The following is a 17,293-nucleotide window of genomic DNA, read 5'->3' as shown; positions in this document are numbered from 1 at the left end:
GGTTAATGAAAGGGCAAAAAATGAAGTAAGTCTCTTTCCCAAATTTTAGTTTAGATTCAAGTTGGAAAAAAGAAAACTTTTGAGATTTAACTATTGACTGATGTTTTTCTGAAGTTCTCAAATGAAAGCCAAAATCTGGGATTTTCCAGGCTGTTGCAAATCTCAACCAACTGCTTCCCTATGAGGAGGGCTTAACTGCGTAACTTCTCCAATCCACACAGGATTCCAAGTAGAAAGATTTGCGCACATGCTTCAGCCTACTTTGGAGCATTAACAGATCCTCTATTTACTGTGTGCTGTGAGCATTGATACCCATACGAGTTGTAGATCCAATATCTAAGGGTAGTTTTTCAGCAGGTTTCACCATAAAAGACATGCTGAACTTTCTTCTTGGGTTGCTAAGAGAAAGCCAACTAACTCCAGGGGAGAAAAATAATACTCATTGAAAAACTGCAAATTGTCATTATTTTTCATTTTGATTGTTGATGCCTCATAGATTCTAACAAGGTTTGGATTTGGACTGCTGAAATGACACATTGTCTGTTTTGCAAATTTATTTTAAAAAATGTTTCATATTCCATGTAAGGGTCATTAAGGCTCTGAGACCAAGGACTGTGTAGGACCTGGTGAGAATGCCAATCACTTCGGGCTTCCGCTCCTCCTTTATGGTGTCCTGTGCAGGAAGCAATGAAAGTCGAATAGAGCTAACCCTAAGGAAAGGGCTAAACCTTAATGCTGGCATAGTTAGCTTACGTAGAAGGCATGTACCTATTTTCTACATCTGCGGTGGAAAGGTTGTAGGGCAAAGCAATTATCCAGTGGATAAATAGTGCTCAGCTGACAGCTAAAGTCAATTTCATTTGTAAAAAGATCTCTTTCTCTTTTTACTTAGCAATCATGTTACCCCCAAATCTTGATTATCCAGATAATTGTCTCAGGTAAAACTTAACCCATGGCTACGAAAATATTTTTGTGGCCACCAAAAAGAAATTGATCACTGTCAGTTTTGGGGGAACTTAATTGTTTATGGTAAAAAATAAAGTCCCACATTTAATCATAAATCTTGTTGAAATTATTTGAACATTCCACCCAAGTCAGTGTTTAAAAAATATAATCATCATCATCAGCACCATCACCATTGTCACTACTAGGTAGTTGTATCTAATCATCTTTTTCTTCTCCTCACTGAACAAAAGAGCCATGGCAGATCTGAGTTACAGATTTGGAAGTGAGTCTGAAGATGTTCTGTACAGGAAGTATGTGAAAAGCATGGTCTTTAGAGTCAAAAGATCACATCCTATCTCTATCATTTACTACCTACTTGACCTTGGCTAACTTACTTAACTCTTCTAAGACTATTTTCTTATCTGGAAAATAGGGATAAAAGTGGTACCTACCTTACTGGGTCACTGTGAAGATTAAATGAGATAATGCATCTAAAATACTCAGCAAGGCACCTGCTGGGTTGTAAAGATTCAATGAATGATGACTTATTAATAGCATCTGCTACATCTTTGCAAAAACTGTATGTCCTTAGTTTGATCAACTAAGTGATTTACTGAGTTTTCACCTACTCAGCAGTGGTGATGGGAAAGCCAGTGCTTGGCGTAGGCTGTGTTTGGGAACCTGCAAATGGTAGAGGGGTGACTGTGCCTAGCCGAGGAAAAGGAAGCAGTCTTTCATATGTAGCACATCTTGGGAGGGTTGTGTGTTTAGTGTTTTTCTTAACCCTCTTATATTTTAAAGAAAATTGTGATTCAAAGATTATAACCAACTTTCCCAAGTGTGCTTTAGAGCCTGAGAGTTAGATAAGGAACTGTTTCTGTGACCTATAGAAACGTAGTCTCCTCCTTGGGCCCGATTTCCCCTATCCCTTGAACGCTGGCCATAGGCCAAATGGAATTCCAGGATTATAGAGAACGATGCAGCCAGGTGGCTTAGTAGTGTAGGTTATTTCTGCCCCCCCCCCCCAAATTACAAGATGAAATAAATGAAGCAGTGTTATGAGGCAGTGACATTGTTTTTCAAGATGAAAAGGATGTCAAGTGAACCTTCCTGCCAGCAGCCCAAGTTCAGTTGGACGTGTTAGAACTGTTTTCTATAACGACAGATTGGCTTCTGAGACTTGTTCATTAATTTTTGCTTCAACTTTTATCGCCTCCCGAATTAGAAGAATTGTCTTACACTTCAGCGAAATGCATCAGAGCATGAGTTCCTCGGTGGCAAAACAGTCAGATGTTTTCAAAACAGGATGCTTTGGCTCCGCATTATAAAAAAGAGGAACGGAAAGAGAAACAGTATAGCAAGGAAGAAAGCAAATAGCCTCAGCAGGATCCCCAGCCCAACAACGGCATAAACACTGACCTATCTTCCTGACCTTCACTGTGGCTCAGTTCCTGACCTCATGTCACCAAAGCCAACCGACGTCATTGGAGGAGGATAGGAGGAATGGCGCAGCTGCTGTGCGGGTGACTAGAATTTCCTGTCTCCTTCCTGACAGACTCAGTCAGAAAAGTACAGAGTTGCAGCAACAGTGGCTGAGGAAGGACCCACACAAAACAATCCCAGTGAGGCGTAGTTGTGACTGAGGAGGACAGGGAGCTTTTCCCGAGAGTCTCTCGCCCCAGCTTCTCAGGTGAACGCGTCCAAGGGGTCACTTGTACCCAGCATGTCGAATGCTTTTCAAAAGATGAGCATGCTGTGGTATGCAGCACCAAGGAGCTCTGTTCAAGCAACTAGTCACTCTCCTAACTCCCCCACACTCTCCATTCTCCTGTTCTTTCTTGACTAGCTTTGCCCGGGGCTGTTTTATGTGTTGGGACAGAGGTTTGGGCCCAATCAGTGAAAATGGATGCTTCATTGTTGAAAAGAGCAGTCGTGCATACTAGCAGTAGTCTCTTTAAAATGAAGCCTCAGGACCTAGCACTTCAGTCCGTTTGCTAAGGAAATCTACAAGATAGGAATGGGAGATAGAAGGTCCTTCTTCTTTGAAGGGATCATGAAGTCAGCTGCAGATACCATCACAGAGGAAGTGAGTCCTTCTGGCTATACAGGTTTATTTTTCCGGTTCTTCAGGTGTGTCTGTACTGGGGTATTGAACATAAAGGCAAATAATCGTCTGTGCTCTTGGGTGGGAAGGAATAAACTCATATAATTCTACCAACCTGGAGCCACTTGGGACCCAAGTTGCATGTGATCAGGGTAGGCTGATTGCCCTGCACTTGGCTGAGTCCTTTTTCTATCCAACTGACTAATCAGTAAGTATGGGAAATGTTGGATCCAACAGAACCAAAAAGGAAATAAATCTGTTGGTCAACAGATTCATCTGATAGCTCTGTCACGAAAATGATAGGCAGGTGACCAGTTATCGAAGGAGACTGCTTCTACTTTTGCTCAAAGTTAAATGATATGACTAGAGCATTCCCACCCTTAGGGCAAGAGCGGTCCTTCACCTGAACTTTTTGCTTTAAGAGAACTCTAGCCTTGTCTTCCTTTAACTGTGCTCTGCTCCAGGAGGTGAGGAGCCGATGGGGCCAAGGGGTAGCTGTGGTGCCTGCTCCAGACCAGAATGCATCTACTAGACCCCCTACATTCTCTGCCCAATAGTTCTGAACCCTGTTCCAGGGCCGGTACAGACCTCTTTCCTGGATGTGCTGCAGGAATTCACACCCTTAGGCCCAAAGAGTAGCCTAAAAGGCAGCAGTTGGTTTTGGAAGAAGTGTGGAGGAGGAGTTTTGACATGCGGGTGGTGGCTGAGGGTGTAGTCACTCCTGCATGTGAGTTCCTTGGGGAAGAAATGGGACAGGGTGTGGTCCAGAGCTAGGTCTCCCTTCACTGACATACTCAAGGAATTCAAGAATTCACATTTCATGCTGGCCTTCAAAGCTGCTGGGAAGGGATGTCTGTTGAGGTAGGAGCACTGGAGGTAGCTTGATTTATAACTTTATTCAGACTTAGGTATGTGGCCCCACAAATGTTAGAGGTGGCCTGGATTAGAGGACAAACTAGAAGGAAAATCAGTTTTGACAGCTAGGTGGGACACTTGAACATTTTCAATCCAACTTTTCTCTCTTTACTCTCAGATTTCTATAGAACTGGAGGCACCAAAGGTAAAAGAGCCTAGCTTGAAGTCATGAGTTTGAGGTCTAGCTCTGCCTCCATTTAGGAATATTATCTTAAACAGTTAGTTCATTTTGAATCTTTGCCTTTCTTTATCTACAAAACAAAATAGTTGGGAGAAGAGTATTTTCGTGGTCTCCTGCAGCTCTTACATTTATTATTGGGACAGTAATAGTCAATAGCCAAACTACTTCTACGGGTATATACTATCTGTGCAAACATGGTGCTAAGCCCCTTACCTACATTCCATCATTAATACTCTCAGCAACCCTTTGAAATACATACTATTATTATCATCTCCATTTTATAGTAAAGTGAGATTTAAAGAGTTGGATTACATTGCCTTAAGGTAAAGAAGAGAGCAGGATTCACACCCAGGACTATCTGACTCACTGTCAATGATCCTAATGGGACAGCTAAACATAGAAATATAGGTGTATTTAATAACTCTTACACGGGAATTTTGTCATTTCTGGGAGGTCTTATTCTCCTAACTCTGGCCATCATTGCTTATTTGGTTCAGAATCCTAATCTGCAATTACCATATTCTGGACCTCCAGACCAGCCATTAATAACCTGAAACTCAGTCTTCCTGACTGGGAAGCAGTGTCTGTTAACAGAGAAAAGGGAGGAGAAAAACTGTAGTTATAGAAAATGGTTGTAGGGAAGCCTGGGTGGCTCAGCGGTTGAGCGTCTGCCTTTGGCTCAGGGCATGCATGATCCCAGATTCCCGGGATCAAGTCCCACATTGGGCTCCTTGCATGGAACCTGCTTCTCCTCCCTCTACCTTTGTCTCTGCCTTTTTCTGTGTCTCTCACGAATAAATAAATATTAAAAAAATTTTTAAATAAAATAAATAAAAGAAAATAGTTGTAAACCACTCATCGAAATGTAAATGACAGTACTAGACTTATCTGTTGCCTCTTGCGGACCAGTTTGCCAAATTCAGGATCTGTTTATTCCAAATTCTCTAACATGGCGTAAGAGAAAACAGTGAACTTTTGTTTAAAAGACAACCAACCCTGAAAATTCCCCTTTTACCACCCCTCTTCCAACATAAAAAGAAAATGGAGAGAGGTTTTTCTTTTATTTTTTTAATTATCATCCAAAAATTGAGGCAATTTCATTATATCCTTTCTAATACATGCCCCAGGACCATGAAACAGGATCAGTGCTCCAGTAGCAATAATATAGGGAAATTTTCTAGAGGTAACATATAGCCTGTCTGCATTAGACTTTGTCTTCCAACAAACAAGAAAGAAGAGAAGAAAGAGAAGATTAAGCTGTTTATCTGGTATTGTTTCAGTTACCATTTCTATGACAAAATAAGTTGTATTATTGACCATGTCATTGAGTGTTCTAAGTTCTACTCTTTGAAAACTTAACAAATCAAAGGTTTTGAAAGTTTAGTGCTTTGTAATAGGTTTGAATTTTAATCTGTTTTGCTTAGTTTAAATATTTCTTCCTTGATATATACCGAACCATTTCCTTCATTGAATTCTCATTCATTTACACCCTGGTCTTTCTGCTAATTCACTTGAAAGTCCCCAAGTGATCAAATCTCTAAAAATAAAATAGCAATGAAGTCAGGGCATATTACCTTTGATTGTTACATCCCCGGCTAGCTGGTAAGAAAAGAATATATTATCAAAATCTAATAAATAAGTCAATTTAAGGGGAGCTTTTATCTTCATATTAAAAAAAATCAGACAACAGTATTTGAAGTATCAAATATAAATCCAAGACACTAGTTTTAAAAAAATAGAATTATAATATTTTAATGGGATAAGCGTCTATTTCACATTTTTTATACTTCGTTCTCATCTTTCATTTTTCTTTGAGAATGTGTCCTAATCTAAAAAGCTTCCAAAATTGGTGCCATTGCTACCTATGAAGGAAAAGCCAAGGGTGGAGCTTAGTCTTATGCTAGTCTTCCCAAAATTTTACTTCTGAGTATAAATATGTTCAGCAAGTAGAGATACATCAGCTTTCTGGAAGCCAGGACTCACCAAACCAAAGATCCTAGGGAAGCCTTGTGCCACAGTCAAAAGATTTCACACTCTTGAAGGCACTATGCCAACAGTGGATGTGCGTCCCAGCACATCCCTCCACTTTAACATTTTTTCAGGGACCTGCCAGCCCCTCTCTGTCTTGCCCATTTGTACGTGATGTTTCCCTCAACTGGTGCCAAACTGTTTAGTCTCCTGGATATTTTACTGTAACTTCCTTTGTTTGATTTACTTTAAAGTGGCCAAGTGTTTCCACAAAGAAAGGACTGTTAAGTTATTTAGAAATGAAGAAGACAGTAAAACTTCTGTTTCTTTTGTTTCTGTTTTGGGAAGTGCCTGATAATCTTTTTCTCTTTAAGAAGTACCTGATAGTTTTTTTCTTTTTATGGAGCAGCATTTAAAGGCTATAAATCATGCATTTCTGCTCATCAGTACTGTGTTTTCTCCTGCTAATTACTTGCGGTTTAAAAATGTACACTTTTGGAACCTAAAGCCTTCAGAAAGTGAAGTTTAGTGAATTTATTGAAAATAAAATTTCATCTTAGTGGCTCAATTTCACTTCTTTATATTTTTTTAGCCATTCAAAATATAGCACTTCAAAATGCTCCTTAAAATGTTTAAATGGCCAAGTTCTTTTCACTCCTTGCTAACAGCATAGCATATTATAACCTTCATCAATTGTAAAAATGAAACTCAAGCACAGGTATTGGTCATAAACATGATCAAACCAATTAAAAAATGTAGACTTAGGACAAGAATTTTTGGTCATTTGCTATCTGAAAGAGTAAATTTTTAATTAGTTATTTTGGAAAAGAAAACAATAAGAAGAGAAGGTGTCATTAAATAAAAATACCTTTCCAATTCAACCACATAGGCTGTGTGATAAAGCTGATCTGACAGGACAAAGTGAAGTGGTTATTTGGTGTCTGTGTAACGTCTTCGGTCAGAATGCATGGGGAAAGTTGATAAATCAAGCCAGAAAAAGATGGAAATATATCCTTTCTGGTTATAGGCTTACATGGCTGCATTAAACAGATCCTAAAACTTTAAACCCAAAATGGAACCATAGATATCATTGATTTGAAGACCTTGTTTTATAGATGAGAGTGATAAAAACTGAGGATTAAAAATCTAATTTACTCCAGAGATCTTTGTAAAATATAAAACACAGTCTAAATGAAATATAATTTCATTATGACATGACTTCTCCAAGGTTAATTAGCAGAAGATAAGATAGTAAAATACAGGTCTGATTACAAATCCAGAAGGCTTATTACACTTAAGAAAGACATAGGACTTCCCTTTATCAGTTGCATTGGTTTTTAAGTTTGTTATTGTTCTCCTCATTGCCTTTCTTGAGTAAAAGCTATACGTGTCTTAATCACTTCAAGTAAAGAGAACTAATGTAGTAGTCCTGAAAATTGTGTGCTCAAAATCCAGCAGGAAATAGTTGAAATGAGTTACTTTAAATGCCTTTGCCATTGCTGTTTTTTTCCACTTTTTGCTGTTTTAATTTATGAATTAAAAAATGCATATATATCATCAAAAAATATATATGTACACCAGCAGGAAAATAAATCTCGTTTTACAAAGGCAGCCAGGATTAACATTTTTATCCTCACGTAATCAAAATGATACTCAAGTTTTAGTAGCTCCCATTGATCAAAACAGTGGACTTCCAACTTCCTCTCTGCCCTTGATGTTAGAAGATCTATTGAAAACCTGGTTTAAGAATATAAGAGTTTTATGATAACTTGAAAATGAAGAAATACAGGCCTTTATGCCTCCCTTGGCATTCCATTGCCTTGAAGACTTCCCTTTGGCTTGAATACATCATCGGTTCTATACTATGAACCTACCCCTGGTGTGCCATGCTTCTTGGCTTTCTTTTTTTGAAACCTTGATATAGGTACTCTAACTTTGATCAGATTTTCATAAATCATCCTATTACCTAGCTTATTGGTTAATATCATAGCTAATACTTTAGTTCTCTGAGGTTTTATGTCTACTCCAGATTGCAAGCTCTTGATGCCTGCATGATTATGTCTTGAATTTTTTGAGACTCCATGGATGCTTATAGTAGTAGGACTAAAAAGTATCAAAGAGACATAACTTTCTGTTTAATGGTCAGGAGAAAAACAAAAAGCAAATGAAGGCTTTTGTCAATTGATGGGAGTTGATTTGGGGTTTATCATATTTTAAGAAGCTCTCGGAAATTCTTCTTGATTTGGTCATTTAAGAAATTTATTGACGTGAGGACTTTTGATGGATATTAGGACAGGTAATGACTTCACTGGCGGGTACTGCATGATATTCAAGATGGAAATATTGTTTAGAATTTTGAAAAAATTTAAATTCGTGGAACATGCTCAGACTATCCAGTGGTAATATGAATTTCTTGTATACTTTTGCATGCCCATTTGATTGTGAGAAGCTAAGGACTCTGATAGATCATTCATTAATGATCTCCGGCTCCTGCTTAGATGTCCCACTCATAGCCCAGACGGGTCAGTTTAGCCAGCCAGATGCTACCCATCTACCCAACTGAAAGGCACAGTGCCCTCCCTGCCTCAGCCCCTATTCATTTGATTGCTATTGCCAGCTCCATTCTGTAACTAAGTCAGGATGGTTTAAATATATCTGCATTTACTTGGCGTGTCCAGTACATTATATTTGTGGCAGGGTGGGCTGCCACTGAATTTTTCCCTGCCATATTTTAACACACTCAGGATCTAGTTGCACAAAATTTATTTGCATCTTTCTTACCCATAGCATGGAAGCTTCCCTGATAATATCTCATTAAGATTTACCAGTATGACTTTTAAAATATTTTTAAATCAGTATAATTTAATTTCAAAGAATTTATCTAGTTTTGATACAATAATTTTAAATACTCTTTTGTTAATACTCTCCTATATGTTTATGGTATTAAGATAAACTCATTGTCTAATGCTGCATTGTAGATGGGGCATAGAAAAAATTTCAAACTAAGAAAGGCCATATACTGCTTTTCAAGAAACCCTTCAGTGCCCTTAGTAAATCCTAAAATAAGAGAGCCTGGCCAAAAATAAATAAAAACATGACCCCCTGGGTAGGAATGGGTTCTTTTTCTTTAAAGTAAGATAATAAATTGGATTGAAATGAGTAAAATATGAGCACTTTCTCATAAAGGTAATAAAGGAGAAGGAGATATTAGTGAGGAACGACTCAGGAAAGATTTTTCTGTTTTAATTATTGCTTTTCAAATCTAGCCCTGTGATCCAGGACTGCATTTCCCAGAGAACTCCGATTCTGCTGGAGGGAACATTAGTTATGGAGCAATGTGGGGATTTTTAAGGCTCATTTCTTCACTTTAAAGCTTATTTGCTCTCAAAGTTCCCTATGGTCCTGGGATAGAGCATTAAATAAAGGACCACTTTCTCTAAGTATATAGCTGTTTCTTATTTTTGTGTTGCCAGGTCCAAGGTAGCAAGGTAAGGAAACATATCTGAAGAGGGCTTTCCTGCTTACACAGAGCTCTCCTTATGTGATCTCATTCTGATGTTCACCAGGAGGAAAGTATTACTATATCCCCATTTTCGGTGTAAAATCAGGATGCAAGAGAGATCACTGATTTGTCCCAGCCCTTCAGCTACTCACTGCTGATGCCTAAGATCAAATCTCATTCTTTTTGCTCCAAAGTAAATAATTTAAAAATTAAAATTAAAGAGCAATCCACAGGATAATTTATTATCTTCTTATATGACTTGGTTACAAAACATGTAATCATAGATTTTGAAAGCTAAGGCTCAATCAAGTTCCCTTCTTATTTTTCAGACCTCAGTTTAGATGTTATCTCTTTGGAGAGAACTTCTCTAATTATCCTAACCCAATAACTTGTTGGTTTTACAATTTGCTATCACAATTTATAATTTTTATTTTCTGTTGTGGAACTTGGTATTTACTCATCTCCTCCCTCAGATGGTAAGGTTATTAGGGACATGAATTAGGTCTCCCTTGTTCGCTATAGTAGTCCCAGCATTTAAAACAGCTCTAGGCACATGGTAGGCATTCAAATAAATATCCTTCGCATGAGGCTCGGAAATTTAATCTAATTTGTCCAGAACCAACTATGTTGTTAGCAGCAAATCCATTAGAACCCAGGAATCCTGTTTTCTGCTGCACTGTACCACACTATGTACATTTGCTTGCTGTGCCCAACTCATTTTTCTAATTGTTCAGTTGAATGAGAAACTCGTCTCTGGTTTATAGTGACTCTTCAAAGCACCCCCAGAAGCAGCAAAAGCTTGCTCTTGAGCCTTCTCCCAAGTTCAAAGTCAGATACAAAGAACAAATTTATCAGAGTCAAATGTTCTTTCCTTGTAAACAGAAATGTGAAGCACATCGTGGTTGTCATTTGGTTCGGCATTGGGGTATTTAGTTTAGCTTTCTCTTGAAAAGTCTGCATCCTGTGGCCAAGGATCTTAGCCCTTCGGAGACTGGCAACACACACTCAGCTGGGAATATATTTATGAACATGTGTTGTGTCTGAAATTCAGCCATTCTACATATCTGTTGTGTCTGGAGTGTAGCGGTTTAGTCATTCTGTCATTGTCTGGTGATGTTTTTTGTTCATGACATACTGCTGATACTCCTCTCACTACTCTCCCAGCCACATATTCAATTAATTCTAGATGTGTTTCTGGATTGACCTCAACTGTAGCAATCTGAGCAAAATGAATACTTGGTGTAATTTTCCTTATGTCAGGCAACTTGTGGTCATTCCGGCTTTGTTAATACCTGAAGAGTTCCAAAGTCTCTTACTTTGAGAAAATTGGCTAAGTCATGGAATCATGAATGGATAGAGTTAGCAATAGTGAGACATCTCAGAATAGGCATTTTTTTTTTTAATGATACAGTTTTAACACAAGGCCCTTTTGAGTTATGGTTTCTTTCTCTTTCTTTCTTTCTTTCTTTCTTTCTTTCTTCTTTCTTTCTTTCTTTCTTTCTTTCAGTTCTTGTTTCATTTGACCAGCTTCATCTATCTTTCTGGCAATTCTGGTTTACACTCCTTAGACTGGTGAATAATCTAAATGTCAACCAAAGAGCCAGAACTTCTATGAGTAACTCATGTGTCATGTAATCAATATGACATAGCCCTGCGTCACACCTGCAATAACATATTGTGGGAATTCTGTAGTTAATTATACCAGCTACTATAAACAACAACAAAAAAAAGACTTCAGATGCCAAAGAGCCAGTTGCAAGCTCCACCCAAATGCAAACCCAACTGAAGACCATACCATAAGCTCAGATTCTTTTAAAATTCAGAGATAAAACTGGGGCACCTGAGTAGCTCAGTCGGTTGAGCATCCTACTCTTGATTTCAGCTCAGATCATGATCTCAGAATTGTGAGATGGAGCCCTGAGAGGCTCCACATTGGGCATGGAGCCTGCTTGAGATTCTCTCCCTCCCTCTGCCCCTCCCCCCCCTAAAATTAAATAATTAAATTAAATTAAATTAAATTATGGAACAAAACTGAGAAATAAAACATCAACTTCAAGTATAAATCCTGTGGAAGAAAGTCCAAGTGCTAGAGACACTTGGCCAATCCCTTTACATAAAATATTTCTAATCATGAAACCAACAAACTATACATCTTGGGGTGTATTATTGTGCAAAGTACTCATCCATCTATTTTAAATTGTGGTAGCTAATAATAAGAAAATGAAATACACCAAGAACTAATAAGAATAATAAGAAAATGCACTTTTTTATAGAATTACATTAGATAAGACCACTGTTTTCATCCTTTATAGTTTAAAAATACATTCTAGACTTCAACATGTGGCAGATTCTTCTCAATTTGTAAGTGCATAGTCTAGTGTGGAGATTACCAAAATGCCAAAACAGATAACGTGTATGCTTTCAGGGAATAAAATGATACGTCTATGTAGCCCATGGGTTTCCTTTATTTATTAGATGGTTCTTAGAGTTGATCTTATAAATTTTCAGCCCTGGGAAACTGTTAATCCAGAAGTACTGATTTCCACAGGAGTCTTTGAAGCATCACATTGTCTTTGATCTCAAATAGTATTAGTAGAAATCAATATAATTAATATTAAACACAATACATGTTACATGATTTATTTAAAGGGGTAGAGTAGTGATCTCAAAACCAAGCTGTGGTAGATTTTTGTGTCTACAAAAATATTGAAAATTCTAGTAAGATAATACTTAGTGCATAATTTTTAACACCTCAGGAGATGTTATAGAATAAAATTGGAAATCAGTTCTTAAAGAGAATCATGACCAATACTTATAGGGTTATGAAAAGAAAGCATGCATTTGGGGAATGATTTTCCTGTTTTGTTTCAATGGCTTTCAAGGCAGATATGGAGGTCTTGAGACATAGGCCTTGTTTTCTGCTAGTCAGTAGAGGACACTAGACTGCATGGTCTCTGGGTCTGATCTATGGTAAGATTTCTAATTTTAAAAATATAATAAGTTGTAGAACTTCTGGCCATGAAATGGTTCAGCAGAAACCTTAGTCATCTGCTTTGGAATCACATTAGCACCCCATGGCTTTGGAACTGGCTTTAGAAGCTTGAGGTTAAATATTAGCCATTATACACAGAAAAATTGTAGATAGTTTAAATGAAAAACAAAAGGGTAACTGAACAGTGTACCTTGATTCCTTGATTTTTCTCAGTTGCTGCAATGATTTATGTCATCTGCTGAAGGAAAGGCCTTTGCTATCTTTAATCGTCAGGCCAGCACCCCAGACTTGGCAACTATTCCTGTTTTTTTTTTTTTTAAGTGTATTTCTCTTAACAGCCAGATTAAAAGAGAAGGATCAAATACATAAAATAAGACTGAAACTCCAATAACAGATGCAGTGTTGCTGTGTTTCTCACCAGAAGAGAAGACCTCTGTCAAAAAGAACAAGTTTGAGCATTTCAAATTATTAAAAATATACAATACCTCTAAACCTGACATGAGTATATGATTTTGTAATCTAGTCTCTTTTTTTTTTTTAAGATTTTATGTATTTATTCATGAGAGACACACAGAGAGGCAGAGACAGAGGCAGAGGGAGAAGCAGGCTCCATGCAGGGAGCCCGATGTGGGACTCGATCCCAGAACCCCAGGATCATACCCTGGGCCGAAGGCAGACACACTTAACCCCTGAGCCACCCAGGGGTCCCATGTAATCTAGTCTCTTTATGGGATATTTGGAACATGTAGTATCTAGAATACACTTATACTAAAAAAAAAAAAAATGTTTATCTAAAATTTAAATGTATCTTTGAGCGCCCTTGGGTATAAATATAGTGTCTTTTGTCTATTTAATTGTGTCACTGCAAAAACTTTTGGAATTAAGGGAATGTTAAATTTCACTAACATTCTTATGGGAATTACTTTGGGTGTAGGAGAAGTCAATTTTTTAGTGCTCCAATAATGTGTGCCATGTCTCCTCTTGAACAGTTTCAGAAATCCCAAGAAAAATGGACAGCAGCAAAGAGGATAAATAGGTAGGAAGAAACACCTAATAATTTTGAGGGTTGTTTCAGACCTACTGTCAAGTTGTAGAAAGTTATATTTAAATTCTTTTGAGTTTTCGTTTTTTCAGTTCTGTGTATGAAAGCACTAATGGTTTATCCCTCTTTTGACTTTTAAAATGTCACTGGAGCAGATAGTTGTCCTTTAAGCAGCAAAGGGAGTTTATTCAGTTAGCTTCATCATAAATGCCAATGTTTTGCTGCAAAGTAATGCCAGAGATGTTTGTTCATGCTTGTTTTTCATGACATATTTGTTGTGGATTATTACATCACTGGGCAGTTAAGGGAATCACTCAATTCTGGTTGTTTAGATGAATTTCATTCTGTATGGCACATGGACAGTTAGAATGACCTAACTTTATTCTCTGGTATACCAGCAATATGCTCCAGATATTAACACAGCAGAGCTTGTTTTCTGGGATGGCCCATCTTGGAACTATAGTTTCTAGGGTAGTAGATGTTGATGGTCAGTGAATGGTATGTTCTTCCAGCCTGAATCCTGTTACTAGTCACTCAATTCAATTTCATTTCCCTCTCCAATAAGACAAACAGGTCATTAAAGCGACTGTGACATCAAGTTTCAAACAGATGATAGATAAGGAAAGAGAAAAAGGAGACAAGAGATGGGATGCTCACTGTCAGATGATCTGAAATGTTAAGAATTGTGGAAATCTTGAGTTTGATAAAGGGTTCTAGAGTAAGTACAGTAAATCCCTGTGTTTTGTTTACATCAGATTTTGCAAAGTGAAGTGTAGCGGCTTAGCAGTTAGAATTCTTCACTTCTTTGGGTCTTCTTTCCCTGTCAAAATAAGAGTATGAAAGAAGCAATGTTTTGGAATCAGAAAGAACCTTAGAAATTAGCCATTTTATAACTAAAGAAACTCTGCCCAAACAAAACAAAAGTCAACTTATCTGACCCAAGATCACACATGGAATTAGTGCCAGAACTGAACCAGAGACTAGCATGTTTCCCTGAGCTGTACACCTTCTCTGAGCCATTGTGACCTCCTCAACTGCCCGTAGCATTCTAAGGAAGAATTTTCAGCCCCTTTGCTTTCCTGATGCCCAGGAATTCTGATTAAGTTGTGACTAACAAAGTGTAAAATATGAGTCAAAATTTAGTCCCTAATAAAGTCATTGTGACTTTAATGACTTGGGCAGTTGTTTCATACTGCAAAAACAGGAAGGTCCCACACAATAAGGCGCCTGTCTCACAGATGGGCTCCTGCGTAGATGGCCACCCACAAGGGTAACTGCTGGAGCGGTCTTCCTCTCTGGCTCCATTTTTTTTTTTTTTTTTTTAAATCCACATAGTTTTCACCTACTGACTTCAGCGTGAGGTTATCAATGAGAGGAAGGTGCCTGTTTATCTAGTCTGATAGGCTGAAGATATACTAGTTCACTAAAGATTCACTCCTCCTGTGACATGCAAGTCATCCCCTCCCAAGCCCAGATTAGTCTTTTTTTTTTTTTTTTTAAGATTTTATTTATTTATTCATGAGAAACACACAGAGAGAGGCAGACACAGGCAGAGGGAGAAGCATGCTCTCTGCAGGGAGCCTGATGCGGGACTGGATCCTGGGACTCCAAGATCACGACCTGAGCCAAAGGCAGATGCTCAACCACCGAGCCACCCAGGCATCCCCCGAGATTAACTCTTCTATGTGCTTGATGCTAGCCCTTCTTATCATTACTCTTCTAATGTGTTTTATTCTTAGAAACATAAAACCACCGAGTTTTAGAACTGGGATGAATCTCTGAGATCCTTCTACTCCCTGCCTCCTGCGTGATTAGCGTAGCAAAACCTCGTTACCAAGAGTGCTCCTAAGTTGCTTGTGGATCTTTGCACAAAGCTCAAACCAGTCCTCTCCTGAGAAATCTAGAAAAATGATGAAGTGTTCCATCATTTCACAAAAACCTGGCTCAGAAGAAAATAATCTCTGTATGTAAGCACTGCAGCTGAAGAAAAATTGAAGCCATAAAACAAAATGTTCCTAGCAAGTGTAATTGAATTTCAGATTCAATTATATATTTTATATATATATTTTATTATATATATATATTTATATATATATTTTTTTAAATAGCTAGCTTTCCACTATATATTTTAAATAGCTAGCTTTCCACTATTAAAGGTAGCCTATTCAAAAACATTCACATATGATTTTATAGGGATGATATATTTAGGCAAGTAAGATTAAATCATCGATAGAGAATGGTATCTTTTTTCATTTTCAAAAAATAACTGCAATTTCTAGCAGTGTTCACAAACCAGTGTCAGGAATAAGCTTAAGGGAGCATTGAAGGAATTTGTGTTACTAAGGGTCCATTCACAAACTTTGCTTGTCTGTACTCAAAAGGGGCTTTGGCCATTTCCTCTGGGGACATTATTTCTAGGTAAGCTCTAACAGGGTTTTCTTGTAAGACAGATTCTTAACAGAAAAATAGAATCTGTGTACATTAGATGGTTAAAGACACATTTATCTTTGAAATAGTATGCTCCTGTTTGTGGATTTCTCTGCTGCATTTGACAAAATAAATAATGTTCATTCCCTTTCAATCCTGTAACTGCTTGGGACACGGTTTCACTCAGGAGCTACTTTACCTTCCTATCTAGACTGAACACTCAATGTGACAAATAGGGAAGATTCCAAGAGTCTTAGAATACCAAACTGTGGAGGCATTATAAATACTTCTTTTCCATTGTTGGTGACTTATTCTTACAGTCTGAAGCATGTCCAATTTGAGTTGTTTTTCTCGGTAGTATTGAGAGTTTTGTTTTCTGGGAAATATCAGTTGCTAGTAAATGTTGTGTCCAATCTGTAGGAGACTGCCTCAGAACTTGTTGTAGAATCATGACAGGTTCAGATCGAAAGGCCGAGAGCCGAAAACCATGCGTTATTTTCATCTTCTATATGAGAGGTGAAGTGTGGCTATCTCTGGCTCAACAGAAACAACTCTGACACTGAAAACCCAACTAAGCCCAACTTTCTGGCTGTCTCCTCAGCCTTAGCCTCAAACACAGTTCATGTCTGATCCACTCGTTGGTGTATTTCATCACACAGGTCAGCACTGATCATACTAATTGTCCTCTACATTACTGAATGTCAAAGATGCTCCTGTCTGCTCCTTGCAGGCCACATCTGCCTTTCTTGGTTTATACAGAGCCTGACATAAGTGGGCCATTCGTAAATGCTTTTTGATGAGAGCAGTGATGGCCTTAGTCAGTGTGGTTGGGTCCTCCCTTATGGAGGAGGAAAACCGAGGATTGTTGCTAAGCAGCCCGTTAGGACTGGGTCACTTCTGACCCTGAATGACCTCCATGTGCATGCTTCCTCACATCATGTGTTTCATCCATTCATACCTTAGGATGACTTTGCTTTTTGGTAGGCTTGCCACGCTCGTAGCAAAAGACTCATAGAGAGCAATATAGGCATGAGAAGGAAGGGGGTGGTATTCATCTCTCACAAATTATCTAGCCCTGAGGAGCCAACGTGACTAATAAAGACTGGCCTCACTCTCTATTAACTGTTGTCAACGAACATGCTCTAATGTATCTATTTCCAGTAGGATGAAAGCTGATTAAGAGGGTGTTTTTTTTTTGTTTTGGTTTGTTTTTTGTT

At 38.1% G+C, this 17,293-nt stretch overlaps 1 protein-coding gene and 1 long non-coding RNA gene across 5 annotated transcripts in view; one reads left to right on the top strand and one right to left on the bottom strand.

Annotated features, from left to right (window-relative positions):
- The window catches only part of PDE4B (phosphodiesterase 4B), a 542,770-nt gene that overhangs the window by 504,242 nt on the left and 21,235 nt on the right, over nt 1-17,293 (top strand).
- On the bottom strand, nt 578-15,665 carry LOC112647181 (uncharacterized). Of its 4 annotated transcripts, none has more exons than XR_003128160.3 (4): nt 14,588-15,665; nt 14,307-14,469; nt 12,798-13,040; nt 578-3,086 (listed from the first exon to the last, which is right to left on the bottom strand). It is a non-coding gene; the product is annotated as an uncharacterized LOC112647181 (long non-coding RNA). The 4 variants fall into 4 exon arrangements; XR_003128157.3 differs by lacking the exon at nt 578-3,086 and adding an exon at nt 5,207-5,360; XR_003128159.3 differs by lacking the exon at nt 578-3,086 and adding an exon at nt 5,392-11,277.

The sequence above is a fragment of the Canis lupus genome, chromosome 5, assembly GCF_003254725.2.
Source record: "Canis lupus dingo isolate Sandy chromosome 5, ASM325472v2, whole genome shotgun sequence".
NCBI classification, from domain to species: domain Eukaryota; kingdom Metazoa; phylum Chordata; class Mammalia; order Carnivora; family Canidae; genus Canis; species Canis lupus.
The sequence above is the reverse complement of the archived record's forward strand: the minus strand, read 5'-3'. Positions and strand labels throughout refer to the sequence as shown.